This window comes from Taudactylus pleione, unplaced genomic scaffold (assembly GCF_031769625.1).
Source record: "Taudactylus pleione unplaced genomic scaffold, aTauple2 ptg000536l, whole genome shotgun sequence".
Classification (NCBI taxonomy): Eukaryota; Metazoa; Chordata; class Amphibia; order Anura; family Myobatrachidae; genus Taudactylus; species Taudactylus pleione.
In genome coordinates this window covers 5,058,240-5,077,272 of record NW_028284938.1, presented here as the reverse complement: position 1 = coordinate 5,077,272, position 19,033 = coordinate 5,058,240, and the positions used below count along the sequence as shown (strand labels likewise).

General features: G+C 50.8%; 1 protein-coding gene across 1 annotated transcript in view; it reads left to right on the top strand.

Moving 5' to 3' along the window:
* The window catches only part of HSPE1 (heat shock protein family E (Hsp10) member 1), a 35,581-nt gene that overhangs the window by 6,389 nt on the left and 10,159 nt on the right, over positions 1 to 19,033 (top strand). The window lies entirely within an intron of this gene.

Genomic DNA, 19,033 nt, shown 5'->3' with positions numbered 1-19,033 from the left:
TTGTGAAATTGTGCGCTCTAGTCGCTTCGCATTGTGACTTGGAAGCATTTACGGCAAAAAAGACGCCAGACACTAGAAAAGTCTCAAGACCAGGCGTGCCAAGAGGGGCTATTTGGCGCGACTGCAGCAAAGTTGAGTGAGAACACATCTGTAGTAGTACGGGCTTAATTCAGTTAGCCACGATAACCCCTTTACGGTTAAATCTAAATTAATATGGGTGGCTCGGTCTTTAGCTTTTCAGTTATTTGTGCAAGTTAATACGCGTGAACTGTCCATAGTATTTGACGCAGATTTTTGTTCACCGTCCTTGAGCAGATGAAAAGTTTGGGAAAATAGAGGCTTACCATACTATCAATTTAAACAGGCACACTCAGGATTAAGGGCAGGAGGCTTGGACTGCACACCCTAATTTTAAACACTGGGTGCTACCATGTTGAGACTTGTAGTACAATGTAGAAAAAGAAAATGCAGGTGCACTAAGAATGATGGTCCAAAACAATTTTGTTATACTCCATGTTAATGGTAGAGTTTAACTGAGGTTCTTAGAACATGTTTGGCCAAAAATGCTTGCTGTCCACCATGTCAAGATGAACCCCATCAGATGGGTCCCTGCCATCCCTTATACTAACACATTATGTCAATCTATCCAGGACTTGCCTATAATAGTGGCCAAGATGGGAGGGGTGCAAATACCAAGCAGATACACGCCATGTTAATTGTAGAGTGTAAAATACCAACACCACTCCAGCTAGATTCTAATAAGCTTAATATAGTATGTCAAAAAATAGCAACATACACCTTTATTTTTATGTATAAACATACATTAAGAAATTTCATGCACCATGCATCGTATCACAATACCATTAATATCAACATTGGTAATAAGAAAAATAAATATATAGACGTATGTGTGTGTGTATTGTGACACAGTTAGGTTAGGGGGTCCCTCTCCTGGGTAGAGGACTCCTTCCTTACACACACACACAGCAGCAGGGAAGCAGCACACCAGTCTGGATGCAAGTACAAGCTGGTCGGCGCCAGTCTTTATTGTACAATGTCAGAAAACATAAAGAAAACATAAAAATCCTAGCCCTGTCGGGGCACTAACTTCACAGGTAGTTCCCTCACTACCAGAACCTGGCAGGGCCTAGTGCCCTCACCAGCAACAAAAGCACAGCACAACACTTACAGTTTAGGTTTTCAAGTGTCTCTGAGCAAACTCCCTGTCTGCTCTCCCAGGTGAGACAATCAGCCTTCAACACACTAGGCTTATATTGGCCACTCTCAGGTGGAAACCCTAACAACCTGTTACCAGGCTGTGAGAACCAAAACCTGGAGTGGCCGTGGGTGGAGCCCTCCCTCTCCTCTCACCCACAACCCCCAGGTCCCAAACCGGCTTTTCAAAAAACCGAAACTCAAGCCTGCTACACTGCAGACTTTCTCCTGGGGGTTTAAAACACAAAAGACAGGAATCTGGGACAAATGTACCTGCCACAGACCACTTTACCAGTGATCCTATCACATATCCCCCCCCTTTGTTTCGACCTGTGGGGCGGAACAACTGAAGCCCCCAAACAATGAACGCGTGACAATGCGTCAGCATTGGCCAGCTGGCTTCCTGGCCTGTGTTCCACCGAAAATTGAATAGTTTGTAACGCCAAGAACCATGTTGTAATTCTCGCATTACTGTCCTTATAATCAGACATCCACTTCAGAGGGGCATGGTCAGTGATCAATTTGAACTTTCTTCCGACCTAGTAGTACCTGAGAGCCTCTAACGCCCACTTTATGGCCAACGCCTCCTTCTCCACTGTGGCATAGTTTCTCTCATGTACATTCAACTTTCTGCTAAGATAGAAAATAGGGTGTTCCTCACCCTCCTTGTTCTGGGACAGGACCGCTCCTATACCTACTTCTGATGCATCGGTTTGTACTATGAATTCCCTTTCAAAATTAGGAGTCATCAGGACTGGTTGGGAACACAATGCTACTTTCAACTCCTGAAAAGCTTTCTCTGCCTCAGGACTCCATTCTACCATGACTTTTCTACTTCAGGGTCCATAGGGTATCCACAGGATACCTTGGGTATAGGTGTGACATCAGTCGCAGGGCACCAAAGAGTTAAGCTTTCAGCCTCCCAGGATGCACTATATCCCCCTCCTATACCCCGCCCCCGGGCCAAGGCACCTCAGTTTAGTTGGGTGCCCGGCCGGAGTCGGGTGCACCTGTTGGAGTGGGGGCTAGAAGAGCCCCTGAAGCTTTTTCTTCATGCAGCTGTGGCTGCACATCTGGATGAACAGCATGGACAGTCAGTCCTGACGTCCATGCTGTCTTCCCTACACCCCGCCGGTACCAGAACGCCGGTACTGATCCGGGGATGCTGGTGGGCGTCTGGGGTCACAGCTAGCGGTGACCCCAGATGCTCCGGACCATGGCCGGATTCAAGGGGGACAGAGGTAAGCAGCGGGGTCCCGCGGTGGGTCCCCGCTGATCACATGGTCCTAAGTCCCCAGGCAGGGGGCTCCCTGGGGACTGGCTGCAGCGTGGAGCCAGGCGACCAACCTGCGCTTCCACTACCCCCTGGGACAGCGGACCGCAGCAGAGCGACAAGCCTGCGGCCTGACGGTCCGGGCCTCCCTTTGGGGGATCCCAGGGTGGGAGGCCGCCTGCTACAGTTCGCCCAGTGTTGGTCGACCACTACGACAGACACTTGGGTTCTGGAGGTGGTTTCCCACGGATACGCCCTCTCCTTCCGGCACAGACCCCCGGCTCGCTTCTTCACCACGGCTCTCCCATCAGACCGGAACAAGGCTACGGAGCTGCGGAAGGTATTGCACACTATGCTCCAGGCTGGAGTTATAGTGCCTGTTCCATTCTCCCAGAGGGGCCAGGGTTTCTATTCAAATCTATTTTTGGTACAGAAACCCAATGGGTCATATCGTCCGATTCTCAACCTCAAAGCACTCAACAAGTCTTTGCGGGTCCCGAAGTTTCGGATGGAGACCCTACGGTCCATCATTCTGGCGCTGGAACCTGGGGACTACTTGGTGTCATTGGACATACAGGACGCTTACCTGCATGTCCCTATTCTTTTGCGCCATCAACAGTTCCTCAGGTTTGCAATCCGCAGCGACCACTTCCAGTTTCGGGCGTTACCTTTTGGCCTGGCAACAGCACCACGTGTTTTCACCAAGGTGATGGCGGTCATGGCGGCTTCTCTGCGGCTGCAGGGAGTCCGCATGTTACCGTATTTGGACGACCTGTTATTGGTGGCAGGATCTCCAGAGCTCCTGTTAGGCCACTTGGACCTGACCATTGCACTGCTGCAACGGCACGGCTGGCTAATCAACTGGCAGAAGTCCACTCTAATCCCGTCTCGGAGGATTCTGCATCTTGGAGCCTTATTGGACTCGGGACAGCAAAGGATCTTCGTGACGGAGGACAAGATCTCTGCTTTACAGTCAAGGGTGCGCAGTTGCCTGCACAGCCGCCGGGTGTCCTTACACTCGGCGATGAGGTTACTGGGCTCCATGGTGTCGGTGTTCGACATGGTGGAATACGCCCAGTTTCACTCCAGACCTCTGCAGCACCTGATCCTGTCCAAGTGGGACGGGCTGACTCAGTCTCTGAAGTCCCAGACGATTGTGCTCACCCAGGAGGTTCGCCTGTCCCTTACGTGGTGGTTACAGACGACCCACCTCAACAAGGGACGTCCGTTCTGGGTTCCAAATTGGGTCCTGTTGACAACGGACGCCACTCTTCGGGGCTGGGGAGCAGTTTCGGGTCCACACTTGTTCCAGGGCAGGTGGACGCCGACAGAAGCGGAGCTTCCAATAAATATCTTGGAACTCCGTGCGGTCTTCAATGCTCTCCAGCAGGCACAGCGGTTTCTCCAGGGTCGCCCGGTGCAGGTCCAGTCGGACAACGCTACCACCGTGGCCTACATAAACAGGCAAGGAGGAACTCGCAGTCGGGCGGCTCTCGTAGAGGTCTCTCGGATCCTGGTTTGGGCGGAGCGCAATCTTCCGGCCATATCAGCGGTCTTCATCCCGGGAGTGCTCAATTGGGAGGCGGACTTTCTAAGTCGCCAGGACGTTCATCCGGGGGAATGGTCCCTGCACCCGGACGTTTTTCAACTACTGGTGGACAGGTGGGGTCTTCCAGAAATCGACCTCATGGCGTCCCGGCACAACAACAAGTTGTCGGTGTACGGGTCTCGCACAAGAGACGAAGGGGCGTCTCTGGTGGATGCTCTGTCCGTCCGGTGGACGTTCCGGTTCGCATACCTGTTCCCTCCGGTCTCCCTTCTTCCACGGGTAATCCGGAAATTCAAACAGGAAGGAGGGACGCTCCTGTTGATAGCTCCCGCGTGGCCCAGACGGCACTGGTTCTCAGACCTTCAGGGTCTGTCCGTGGACAGTCCTCTGCGGTTGCCGCTACGACCGGACCTTCTGTCTCAGGGTCCTTGCCTTCACCCGGACCTGACTCGGCTGTCTTTGACGGCGTGGCTGTTGAGACGGCCATGCTGAGGTCCCGGGGGTTTTCCAGCTCTGTGGTGCGTACCATGTTACGAGCTCGGAAACCGTCTTCCGCGAGGATATACCATCGCGTGTGGCATACGTTCTTCCAGTGGTGTCGACCGAGAGGTTATGCACCGCGGGAGTTTTGTCTGTCTCGGATTCTCGCCTTCCTGCAAGCGGGACTAGATCATGGGCTTCGCCTTGCTTCTTTGAAGGTACAGGTTTCGGCCCTATCTGTCTGTTTCACCGTAGGATTGCTACAATCCCGGATGTGTTCACCTTTATGCAGGGTGTTCTCCGCATTCAGCCGCCCTTTGTTCCACCTGTGGCGCCTTGGGATTTGGCTGTGGTCCTGAGGGCTCTCCAAGGACCGCCGTTTGAACCACTGGGCTCAGTGGATCTTAAATGGCTAACAGCTAAGACTGTTTTCCTTCTGGCCATTGCTTCGGCCAGACGTGTTTCTGAGTTAGGGGCTCTTTCTTGTAGACCCCCTTTCTTGGTTTTTTATGGGAACAGGGCAGTACTCCGCACTCGGCCCGAGTTTCTTCCCAAAGTTGTTTCCCAGTTTCATGTTAACAAGGAAATAGTTGTTCCGGCCTTTAACTCACCGGGTCTTTCCGTGGGTGAGGCCTCTTTGGATGTTGTGCGGGCCTTAAGGACTTATGTTGACCGCACTTCTTCGTTTAGGAAGTCGGACGCTTTGTTTGTCCTCTATGGCTTCCGTAAAAAGGGTTGGCCTGCTTCAAAGCAAACTTTGGCAGCCTGGATCCGTATGGCTATTTCTGAAGCTTATCTTCATGAAGGCCTACCGGTCCCTCCTTCTCTGAAGGCTCATTCTACTAGGTCTGTGGGTCCTTCGTGGGCAGCTCGACGTGGTGCCTCGGCAGTTCAGATCTGCAAGGCTGCTACGTGGTCTTCTGTCCATACCTTCGTGAGGTACTACAGGTTTGACACCTTCGCCTCTCAGGATGCTTCCTTCGGGCGGCGGATTCTCCTTTCTGCACAGGAGCGTCCCCACCCTTAAAGGATACTGCTTTGGGACATCCCCAAGGTATCCTGTGGATACCCTATGGACCCTGAAGTAGAAAATATGAGATATGGTAAGAACTTACCCTTGTTATCTCTATTTCTACGAAGTCCATAGGGTTCCACAGGACTCCCGCCCTGTCGCACCTGTGCTGCAGATGGGCTTTGCTCTGGTCACCGGTTTTCCGTCTCCCTCTGGTGAGAATGTGATTCTTGTATGTGTCCAGATCTTTGTTCTCTCTCTTCCTTCTCCTCCTCCGGCCTATGGCTTGGTAACTAACTGAGGTGCCTTGGCCCGGGGGCGGGGTATAGGAGGGGGACCTAGTGCATCCTGGGAGGCTGAAAGCTTAACTCTTTGGTGCCCTGCGACTGACGTCACACCTATACCCAAGGTATCCTGTGGAACCCTATGGACTTCGTAGAAATAGAGATAACAAGGGTAAGTTCTTACCATATCTCATATTTTTGTTTGCCTTTGGTCAGGTCAGTCAGTGGGACTGCCATGGTGGCAAAGTTGGGTATAAACCTCCTGTAGTACCCCGTAATTCCCAAGAAGGCTCTCACCTGCTTCTTATTCAGAGGCCGTGGCCAGTTTTGTATGGCATCAACCTTATTGAGCTGAGGCTTTATCAGGCCTCTGCCAATGGTGTATCCCAGATATTTTACTTCCGGCATGCCTAGACAACACTTTTTTGGGTTGGCTGTCAAACCTGCCTTATAGATGGAGTCCAACACTGCTTGTACCCTGGGCAAGTGAGACTGCCAATCAGGACTATGAACGACCACGTCATCCAGATAAGCAGCCGCATACCGTCTATGGGGCCTTAGAATCCTGTCCATCATTCTTTGGAAGGTTGCAGGTGCCCCATGTAGCCTGAAGGGCAGCATCTTGTACTGAAACAAGCCCTCTGGCGCTGAAAAAGCGGTCTTTTGTTTGGCGCTCTCGGTTAACTGTACTTGCCAATACCCTTTGGTTAGGTCAAGAGTGGTTAAATACCTTGCCGTCCCTAGTCTCTCAATCAGTTCATCGACTCTTGGCATCGGGTAGGCATCGAATTTTGAAACACTGTTCAACTTTCGGAAGTCATTGCAGAAACGCACACTCCCGTCGGGCTTTGGAATCAACACAATGGGACTTGACCATTCACTATGTGATTCTTCAATAACCCCTAACTCTAGCATATTTTTAATTTCTTTCGACACTGATTCTCTTTGTGCTTCTGGTAACCTATAGGGCTTTAGATTAACTTTAACCCCTGGGTCAGTGATGATGTCATGTTTAATGACCGAGGTTTTCCCAGGTACGTCAGAGAACAGCACCCTATTTCTAATCAGAAACTCCTTGACCTCTTGTTGTTGAATTGCCGACAGGGTTTTTGCCACTGTCACTTCGGGAACTAAGGGCCCTGGACTTACTGGAGGGTCTCGGACGGCCGACAGTACCGTTCTATCTTTCCAGGGCTTTAACAGATTTATATGGTATATCTGTTCCGGCTTTCTTTTCCCCGGCTGGTAAACTTTGTAATTGACCTGCCCCACTCTTTCTAAGATTTCAAAGGGCCCTTGCCATTTAGCCAAAAGTTTATTTTCCACAGTGGGAACCAATACTAACACTCTGTCCCCAGGAGCAAAGCTGCGTAACCGAGCATTGCGGTTGTATACCCTCTGCTGTGCCTGTTGAGCCTGTTCCAGGTGCTATCTCACTATCTGCACTACCGCAGCAATTCTCTCCTGCATTTGAGAAACATACTCAATCACCGTTTTGTAAGGACTAGACTGCCCCTCCCATGTCTTTGGCAATGTCTAGTAACCCCCTTGGGTGTCTCCCATACAACAAGTCGAAGGGTGAAAACCCGGTGGAGGACTGGGGAACTTCTCTTATGGCCAACAATAAATACGGCAATAAGTAGTCCCAATCCCTACCATCCTTGTCGACCACTTTCCTAAGCATGTGTTTCTACTTCAGGGTCCATAGGGGGTCCACAGGGTTGACCTTGGGGGTATAGCTGGATCTGGATCCATGGGCACCACGCAGTTAAAGCTTTAGCTGCTCCCAGGATGCACTTGGGTCCGTCCTCCTCTATACCCCGCCCCCGGCCACAGCACCTCAGTTTGAGTTGGTGCCCGGCCGGAGTCGGGTCACCTGCGCAGGGGGGCTGCAGGAGCAGCCCCCAAAAGCTTTCTATTTTTATTTAAAAAAAAAAAAAAAAAAGAGCCTGTTAGATTTTTATTTTAAAACAGAGGCTCTAGTGTGGCAGCGACGGGCTGTCTATGCAGACGCCCACGCTGCCGCTCTCCTTCCCCGCTGGCGCCGCGACGCCAGTACTGCACTGGGGATCGCGGCGGGAGGCCAGAGTCCGTACTAGCCGGACTCTGGGTCCCTCCCTGGACTGCTGCCGGAGTCGCCGGGGACAAGGTAAGCCGCGAGTCGCCGATTAGCGGCGGCTCGCGGGTTTTGCCTGCAAATGCAGTCCTTTGCCCCCGGTCCTAGGGGACAGACCGGGGGCCGCTAGCGGTGGCGGCGGGCTCCCCCTCTGAGGAGGAATAACCCGTGGGACCACTAGACCACCAGGGATATATGGCAAGCGGGATGCCGGCAAGCCCTGGGGTTAATATGCTAGCCAGGGGAGGAAGCCTTCCCTGTTTAGCGGCTCCTCCCCTCAACTCAGCGCGCCTTTCAGCACGGAGTCTGGCGTCGCTGAGCTGCAGATTACTCGGGCCACTCCTCCTCTGAGGTCTCCAGCGGCCATTTTCTCACAGTGGCAGCGCAGATCTTCAGGGAGCACGCGGACCGGTCCCCCTGTGTACCTCTCCCCTAATTAAGGACAGCGTACACAGCACTATAGCCCTCCCAGACACTGAATCTGGGAGGTTGATTGTAGTGTAACGGTGCAGTGAGTATATCTTCCTGCATGGTATGTGACTTTTGCTAGTGCTGCCTGTCTGTGCTTATTTTCCGCTTACTGTCAGCTTATAGCTATCCCTTTACTTCTCCTACAAGCCCTACAGGTGTGTGGGGGAGGGGCGTTTCTACTGACCTCACTTATATAGATCACGTATTTGTGAGGTCCGTCACATACAGTTGTGTGCTACACAGTGCCGTATTGTGGGCTGTTGTTTAGCACACCGGTGAGTGCGTTCTCTTCTGCCCTGGTGCCAGATATATAATATATTCTGTCATGTCAGACGAGGAGGTTGAGCGCTCAGTGGCTCCGGTGTTGGCCTCCTGCGGACGCTGTTCTGCAGGAGTAGATAGGGAGGATTTGTCACAGGATGGCCTGTGTAGTCGATGCCAGGTGGCTCCTGGCCCATCCAGACCTTCTCTGGCGCAGGAACCACCGTGGGCGATGTTTTCTCAAGTGCTGGTGTCTATTGCGGACCGTCTGTCGGTCCCGACTGCTCTCCCTGCTAGGGCGTTGCCCCAGCCGACCATCCCCCATTCCCCGGGTGTCCCGCAGTTATTGCGGAGTCCTCCTGGGTCTCAGTCGGTGGGTCCCTATGCGGGGTTGCCTATGTATATACAGGCTTCCCCTGTGCCGCAGCAGCCTGTGGTACCTTTTCAGGCCCCTATGGTGACTCCTCCACCCTGGGTGGATGTGCTCTCCAACTCCGTGCAGAATTTGGCGGCCGCTTCCTCTGCTTTTCAGTCAATGTTGCAGACTGACATGCCTTCTAGGATTTCAAAACGCCCACTCATGACACGGGCTGCTCAGGTATCGGACTCAGAGGGTTCCTCAGATGATGGGGAGGTCCCTGATGACACTGACGGACGCCTCGGTCCAGGAAATGGATACCAAGTCGTCCATTAATGTGCGAGCACTAGTTAGGGCGGTGCGAGCTATTCTTCTTAGAGAGGATGAGGCACCGGTTCCTAAGTCGAAGTTTCCTAGTTTCAAAAAAACTAAGGTGGCTTCTGCGGTGTTTCCCCTGTCGGATCAGTTGACTGATCATATGGCGGTAGCTTGGCAGGCGCCCAGTAAGAGATTCCTTCCTCAGAAGCGGTTGGCTTCTAATTACCCCTTCCCTGAAGCACATTGTAAAAAATGGGAAACTCCATCGGCGGTGGATTCCCATGTCACCCGTTTAACTCGGGGCGCCACCTTACCATTACCGTCGATATCCTCGCTGAAGGATCCCACGGACAGGAAAGTTGAGACTTGCTTAAAGTCTATTTACTCCCTCTCCGGGGCGGTGGCCCGACCGTCCATGGCCATCTCCTGGGTGGCCAAGGCCATTGAGGGGTGGGCCAATGCATTGGAAGATACCTTCCCGGACGACGCTCCGGATGTCCAGCGGGCGTTGTTGGGACAAATGAGGGACACTGCTTCTTACATTGGAGAAGCTTCTTTAGATGCTAGTCTGCTGACCTCGCGGGTATCGGCTGCAGCGGTGTCTGCCCGCCGATCCTTATGGTTGCTGTCCTGGAGAGCGGACTCTGATTCAAAGAAAGGTCTGGAGGCCTTACCTTTCAATGGGGAATTACTATTTGGTCCGGACTTGGACAAAATAGTGGACACCCTGGCTAAATCCAAGTCGGCCTTCCTCCCTTCGGCGGCACTGCCTGCTAAGGTTCGGAGTTCGGCTTTTCGTTCCTTTCGGGTTCAGGGTAAGGCGAAAGGTCAGTCCTTCCCGAGACAGTCTGCGAGTAAGACGGCCTCTAAACCCAAGAAGCAAGCCTGGAGTGCTCGGCGCCCTTCTTCCAAGCAGGAAGATAAACCTGCGGCCTGATGGGACGGGCCTCCCTCTGGGGGACCTCAGAGTGGGAGGCCGACTTCTTCTATTTGCCCAGTGCTGGCACAATACCACCACGGATGCCTGGGTTCGAGAAGTGGTCTCCCAGGGGTACGCCCTGTCTTTTCGGCACAGACCACCCCACCAGTGTTTCTGCACAAGTCCTTCTCAGGACAAGACCAAGGCGTTACAGGTTCAGGAGGCTATAGAGTCCTTGCTGAAAGCAGGGGTCATTGTTCCCGTTCCTCTATCACAACGAGGGACGGGGTATTATTCGTCTCTGTTTCTGGTGCAGAAACCCAATGGTTCTCATCGCCCTATCCTCAACTTGAAGTCTCTGAACAAATTCCTCAGAGTTCCCAAGTTCAGGATGGAAACGTTACGTTCCATCATTCTGGCGATGGAACCGGGGGATTACATGGTGTCCCTGGACATCCAGGACGCCTACCTCCATGTTCCGATAGCATCTTCACACCAGCGGTATCTGAGGTTCGCTATCCTTCAACACCACTATCAGTTCCGGGCGCTACCCTTTGGTCTCTCCACGGCACCGAGGGTGTTCACGAAGATTATGGTGGTCATGGCCGCACAGCTTTGGAACCAGAATGTACGGCTGCTGCCGTACCTGGACGACCTCCTGTTGCTGGCGAGCTCCCCGGAGGTACTGCTTCAACATCTCCACCTGACGATCGCTTGCCTGCAAGCACACGGGTGGTTGATAAATTGGAAAAAGTCCTCCCTGATTCCATCACAGCGGATGGTTCATTTGGGAGCCCTGCTGGATTCGCGTCAGCAAAGGATCTTCCTGACTCCGGAGAAGGTCGCCTCCCTACAGCTGCGGATACGCAGTTGCCTGAGCCGTTGCCGCCTGTCGGTCCATTCGGCTATGAGAGTTCTGGGGTCCATGGTGTCGACATTCGACATGGTGGAATTTGCCCAGTTCCATTCCCGGCCCCTGCAGGGGCTGATTCTATCAGAATGGAACGGGTTACCTCACCGGATCCGCTCTCAGGTGCTGGTGTTGTCTCCGGACGTTCGGCTATCTTTGGCTTGGTGGCTTCAGACAGCTCATCTGGTCGAGGGGCGCCCATTTTGGATCCCGGACTGGGTCCTGCTCACGACGGATGCCAGTCTCCGGGGTTGGGGGGCAGTGACCGACTCTTTGTCGCTTCAGGGTCGTTGGTCAGCGGAAGAAGCACTTCTCCCCATCAACATCCTGGAACTGCGGGCAGTATACAGGGCCCTGCAGTCGTCCAGCCCCGCTCTTCACGGAAGGGCGGTACAGGTGCAGTCCGACAACGCCACCACGTTGGCGTATATCAACCACCAAGGCGGAACTCGCAGTCAGGCAGCGATGTCGGAGGTGTCTCGTATCCTGACTTGGGCGGAGGGTCACATTCCAGCGATCTCGGCGGTCTTCATCCCCGGAGTCCTCAATTGGGAGGCGGACTTCCTCAGCCGTCACGACGTGCATCCCGGGGAATGGTCGCTTCACCCAGAGGTGTTTCAGCTACTCGTGGACAGGTGGGGACTGCCGGAGCTGGACTTGATGGCCTCCCGTCACAATCACAAGTTGCCCGTTTACGGGTCAAGGACAAGAGACGCAGGTGCAAGTCTGGTGGACGCGCTGTCGGTGAAATGGACGTTTCACCTGGCGTATCTGTTTCCTCCGATATCCCTGCTTCCTCGGGTTCTGCGGAAATTCAAGCAGGACGGCGGCATGCTCGTGCTGGTAGCTCCGGCGTGGCCCAGACGTCCTTGGTACTCCGATCTCAGGAGCCTCTCCATCGACGCTCCGTACCTTCTTCCTCAGCGTCGGGACCTGTTGTCTCAGGGGCCCTGCCTTTACCCGGATCTGGGTCGGCTGTCTTTGACGGCGTGGCTCTTGAGACAGCCGTCTTGAGGTCTCGGGGCTTCTCCAGTTCGGTTATTGGTACCATGCTCAGGGCATGCAAGCCTGCTTCAGCACGGATTTATCACAGAGTGCGGCACACTTACTTTCAGTGGTGTGAGTCCAGACATTATGATCCTCAGGTGTTCCGAGTTTCTAGGATCTTGGAATTTCTTCAGTCAGGATTGGATCTCGGCTTACGCCTTGCATCTCTGAAGGTTCATGTGTCCGCCTTGTCCGTGTGGTTTCAACGGCGGATTGCAATACTACCAGACGTTCACACCTTTTTCCAAGGTGTTCTCAGGATCCAGCCTCCCTTTGTGCCTCCTGTGGCTCCTTGGGACTTGGCGGTGGTGCTACGGGTCCTGCAGGGTCCTCCGTTTGAGCCTCTTGAGGCGGTGGAGCTCAAGTGGCTGACATTTAAGACGGTTTTTCTCCTGGCAATTGCTTCGGCCAGGAGGGTGTCTGAATTGGGGGCGCTTTCCTTTCCTGATTTTTCACCAGGACAGAGCGGTGCTCCGCACTCGTCCTGAGTTTTTTTGCCCAAAGTGGTCTCGAAGTTCCATATTAATCAGGAACTTGTTGTGCCAGCTTTTCAGTCCCCTGATCTTTCAGCTGGTGAGACTTCCTTAGATGTGGTCCGGGCGCTTAGAATTTATGTAGACCGGACGGCTTCGGTTAGGAAGTCTGATTCCTTGTTTATCCTCTTTGGTTTTCACAAGAGGGGTTGGCCTGCCAACAAACAAACGTTAGCCCGTTGGCTTCGTTCCGTTATTTGTGAGGCTTATGCACAGGAGGGCTTACCTGTGCCAGCCTCTGTTAAGGCTCATTCCACTCGTTCTGTGGGTCCCTCTTGGGCTGCTAGACGTGGCGCTTCTGCTGTTCAGCTGTGTAAGGCGGCCACTTGGTCTTCAATTCAAACGTTTTTGAGGTTCTATGCGTTTGACACCTTTGCCTCTCAGGATGCATCCTTTGGGCGCCGGGTACTCCTTTCAGCACAGGAACGTCCCCGCCCTTAGTTGTACTGCTTTGGGACATCCCCAAGGTCAACCCTGTGGACCCCCTATGGACCCTGAAGTAGAAAACAAGAGATATGGTAAGAACTTACCTTTGTTATCTCTGTTTCTACGAAGTCCATAGGGTCCACAGGGCGCCCGCCCTGACGCACCTGGCTTCAAATGGGCTGTGTGGCTGGTCACCGGTTTTCCGTCTCCCATTTCTGTGAGTATGGTTTCTTGTGTGTTCCAGTCTTCCTTCTCTCTGTTTAGTCTCCTCCTCCGGCCTTGGCTGCTTACCAACTGAGGTGCTGTGGCCGGGGGCGGGGTATAGAGGAGGACGGACCCAAGTGCATCCTGGGAGCAGCTAAAGCTTTAACTGCGTGGTGCCCATGGATCCAGATCCAGCTATACCCCCAAGGTCAACCCTGTGGACCCTATGGACTTCGTAGAAACAGAGATAACAAAGGTAAGTTCTTACCATATCTCTTGTTTTTAACGTCTTGTTAAACCTCTCGACCAGCCCATCGGTTTGGGGGTGATAAACCGAAGTTCTTAACTGTTCGATTTTGAACAGGCGGCATAACTCTTTCATGACTTTGGACATAAACGGTGTACCCTGGTCAGTTAGTATCTCCTTAGGTATACCCAGCCTGCTAAAGACATGAACTAGCTCTCTGGCAATGGTCTTGGTTGACGTATTGCGCAACGGGATCGCTTCCGGGTACCTGGTAGCGTAATCCATTATGACCAGAATATACTGGTGTCCCCTGGCAGACTTCATTAAGGGTCCAACCAAATCCATCGCTATTCTTTCAAACGGCACCTCTATGATAGGCAATGGAACTAGTGGACCCTTAAAATGTGGCCTGGGAGCATGATACTGACACTCAGGGCAGGATGCGCAAAAGTCAGATACCTCTTTATGAAGCCCGGGCCAGAAAAACCTCTGCATTATTCGCTCAGTGGTTTTCTCTACCCCTAGATGGCCTGCCGTTATATGACCATGGGCCAGATCCAAAACTGTTCTTCTGTAGGCTTTGGGAACTATTAGTTGTTCCACAATATCTTCCCCCTTCTTAGTCACCTGATATAACAAATCCTGCCACATTGCCATGTGGGGATAGGACAAAGAACTATCAGGGTCTACGGGTTTACCATCAACTACTTTTACATTCTCCCTGGCTTTTACCAAAGTACGGTCATTCAACTGCTCCACGGCAAAGACCTCTCTTCTGACCTCTAAATCAGGCAGACGATCACCTGGTCCAACAACACTTCCCACCTCAATGGGAGGCACATCAGTTGGCGGGCCACCGTCACGCTCCGCATTCTCTAGTTCACCAATCATAGTAGAAAAAGGGAATAACTGACTCAGAAGAAACTCCCTCCTCCACTACATCGACAACCTTCTCAAATGGATCGGGGTTGTTCACCTCTGGAACAAAACGGCTTTCCCACAACTTCCAGAAGTGAGCAAAGTCTCTCCCCAATATTGCATCGTACATCAGACCATGTACCAAACCTACAGAAACTATAGCAGAACCACATGGTGTCTCGATGTTCACCTCGGCAGTAACACAATATCGAGTATCCCCATGTATGCAGGTCACACCAACAGTTTTCCCCTCACGCCGCAAGGGGTTCACCAGCTCAGCTTTTATAAGTGTCACCAAGCTACCAGAGTCTAACAGTGCCTCTACTCGGTTGCCATCTACAGTGAGTACACACATGTGCTTATCAGTCACAGCCTGCCGGTCAGCCGTACAGGCTATCTGTGCAAAGAAAGACCCCCTGCGGTAGACATGAGCAGTATCACATTGCATAGGTTCAGTTGTAAGTGCACAATTAGCGGCAATATGGCCGAAGCCACCACATCGGAAACACTGAGTCATATTAATGTCTAGTCGTTTACGGGGCAATAACCTTCCCGGCCTGGCAGGCCTGTCTCCAGGTTCTACACCCTCAGTCTTAGGTACATTCCACCGCCCAGCACCCTTCTCCCCTGGAACAGTCTTACCAGTGTCTGTGGGAGTTTGCCGGTGTTCCATCGGGGCTCGGTGGGGCATACTCATCAGCTCCTCAGCCGCCACGTACCTCTCCACCAGCTCGACCAACTGGTCCGCGGACTTAGGGTCTGCATGGCTCACCCACTTGCGCCGAGTCGCAGGTAATGATCGCAGGTACCGGTCCATCACGACCCTTTCCACGATCTGTGGTCCCGTCAGCGTCTCGGGCTGTAGCCATTTTGAGGACAGATGGACGAGGTCATGCATCTGTGAACGTGGAGGCTTGTCCATATGGAACTCCCAGCGGTGGACCCGTTGGGCACGAACAAAGGTGGTGACTCCCAAGCGAGTTAGGATCTCCTGTTTTAGTTTTTTATAGTCCTTGGCATCAGCCAGGCATAAGTCAAAATAGGCCTTTTGTGGCTCCCCAGACAAAAAAGGTGCCACCAGACTTGCCCACTGCTCCTTGGGCCAACTCTCCCTTTCGGCCGTTCTTTCAAACGCGGTGAGATAGGCCTCCACATCATCGCCCGAAGTCATCTTCTGGAGGAAGTGACTGGCTCGTACGGAGTGAGTGGTGGTGGGAGGACCAGTACCAACATCTCTGGGCCGGGCGATCAGGTGCTGTACCACCTCTTTTATGGCCTGGCTGTTTTCCGCTAAGGCCCGGCGGGTTTCCTCGATGGCAACCTGTTGTTGCCCCTGGGCTGTCTCCAAGGCCGACAGTTGCACCCTGGTGGATTCCTGCAGAGCCCTGGTAGATTCCTGCTGAGCTCTGGTAGATTCCTGCTGAGCTGCTGTAGCTTGGAGCAGGGCTTTAATGTCCTCCATTTTGTCCTGGGGTGTAGGTTGGAAGCTGAACCTTGCCTCTCTGAGCATGGGCTGACGCCTCCTCTATGGGACTCCAAGGACACAGCGTTATTTCCACACTCACAAATTGGGTGTCTGTCCCTTTAATTTTTAAATGGAAAGTTTTCCTCTTGCTGCAACTTCAGTGTGTGTGGGTGCCCGCATTCTCCACCATATTGTGACACAGTTAGGTTAGGGGGTCCCTCTCCTGGGTAGAGGACTCCTTCCTTACACACACACACAGCAGCAGGGAAGCAGCACACCAGTCTGGATGCAAGTACAAGCTGGTCAGCGCCAGTCTTTATTGTACAATGTCAGAAAACATAAAGAAAACATAAACTAAAATCCTAGCCCTGTCGGGGCACTAACTTCACAGGTAGTTCCCTCACTACCAGAACCTGGCAGGGCCTAGTGCCCTCACCAGCAACAAAAGCACAGCACAACACTTAGTTTAGGTTTTCAAGTGTCTATGAGCAAACTCCCTGTCTGCTCTCCCAGGTGAGACAATCAGCCTTCAACACACTAGGCTTATATTGGCTACTCTCAGGTGGAAACCCTAACAACCTGTTACCAGGCTGTGAGAACCAAAACCTGGAGTGGCCGTGGGTGGAGCCCTCCCTCTCCTCTCACCCACAACCCCCAGGTCCCAAACCGGCTTTTCAAAAAACCGAAACTCAAGCCTGCTACACTGCAGACTTTCTCCTGGGGGTTTAAAACACAAAAGACAGGAATCTGGGACAAATGTGCCTGCCACAGACCACTTTACCAGTGATCCTATCACAGTATGTGTGTGTGTATGTATGTGTATATATATATATATATATATATATATATATGTGTGTTCGTGTGTGTATGTATGTATGTATATATATATATATGTGTGTGTATGTATATATGTGTGTGTGTATGTATATATGTGTGTGTGTATGTATATATGTGTGTGTGTATGTATATATGTGTGTGTGTATGTATATATGTGTGTGTGTATGTATATATGTGTGTGTGTATGTATATATGTGTGTGTATATATATATATATATGTGTGTGTATATATATATATATGTGTGTGTATATATATATATATGTGTGTGTATATATATATATGTGTGTGTGTATATATATATATATATGTGTGTGTATATATATATGTGTGTGTGTATATATATATATATATATATGTGTATATATATATATGTGTGTGTATATATATATATGTGTGTATATATGTGTGTGTATATATATATATGTATATATGTGTGTATATATATATATATATGTATATATGTGTATGTGTATATACATGTGTGTATGTGTATGTATATGTGTGTATGTGTATGTATATGTATATATGTGTATATGTTTATATGTGCATGTATATGTATATATGTGCATGTATATGTATATATGTGTGTATGTATATATGTGTGTATGTATGTGTGTGTATATATATATATACATATGTGTGTATGTATATATGTGTGTGTGTGTGTGTGTGTATATATATATGTGTTTGTGTGTGTGTATATATATGTGTTCGTGTGTGTGTGTGTATATATGTATGTGTGTGTGTGTGTGTATATATGTATGTGTATGTGTGTGTATATATATATATATATATATATATATATATATATATATATATATATATATATATATATATATTACACACAATTTATTATATTCCAAGAAGCTGCACTCACTAAGGTTAAACTCCAGTTGTAGGGTGCTCCATTATAGACACTAAAGTCCCAAATATATACGAGGTCCAAATAAATGGAATGGGCACTCACCAGTCAGTTGAGAGGAAATTTTAATATCTTACATAATATCAGGAAATAGTCGATGTTTCGGTCCAATAGACCTTTGTCAAGACAAGGATTACAGCCACATGTCACAAACCAAACAGTCTATTCAGACCCTAATTCCTCACCGGACTTTTCCAAGAAAACTACTATTGTCCTCATAGGTCAGACTTCCGTGTCTGTACCATAGAAGGACACGGTATGTATCAGTGTTTGCAAAATACGCGATATATCGCGTATTTACGCGCTACAGGCAGTGAGGCACTCTTTTAAAAGAGTCCTGCAGGACGCCCTGTGTAACAGCCGGGACAATCCTCAGCTTCTTCCCTTGTCCCCAAACAATCACGTGGGATTGGCAGCGTCTCATCATCCAATCACCGCTTAAGACCTCCGCCTTTTGGTCACATGAAGCCACCGCGCTCTCTTTTGTCTCTTCTCGGATCGAGTGTAACTGATGCTGTGGTCTGACTCCGTGAGGCTTGGTCGGGACTAAGAGGTCCGCGGCTGCTGGGTGCTCAGACCTTCCTCTCACCATGTACTGCTGCTCCTCTGGGTGCTGGATCAAGGAGGGCAGCACTGCCGCCTGCTGTCACAGGATACCGCACATTTCTGACGCAGCTCTCGGCAAGTACAAGTCAAGACTCGCGGGAGGGAGTAGGGCAGGGGGTCTTGACTTGTACCTGCCGAGAGCTGCCTCCGCAATGTGCGATATGCTGTGACAGCAGGCGGCAGCGCTGCTCCCCTTAATAGAGGGGCATATCAGACTCTGCTTTTAGAAGAGGTAAGTCCAGGAAATGCTTCACTTAGTTTTGCAGTGTGCATGTAAGCATTATTGCTTTGGAATATGTAAACATTTGAAATAAATATTTGAGGCCATTTTTAAATGAATCCCATCTTATTCCTTTGTTATAATTCTGCATGGTAGGTTAATAATTGGACCTAGTGACTTATAATGATTGCCAATACGATATTAGATCTTTCACCATTTTGATCAGTTGTGGAACTAAAAATGTGGGCTGAAAGCTTTGTTTATCTTTCCACAAACATTAATGGGACACTAACCTCAACAATGTTCTTTATGTTGTATGCAGGAAAGTGAAATTGTGCTTATTTACTAGTATTTCAGATTGTACTTGTTTGATTATTTCACAAATTAACAATTAAAATTGGTAGATTACCATAGGAAAAGGGGAAGATCTGCAGTTACACT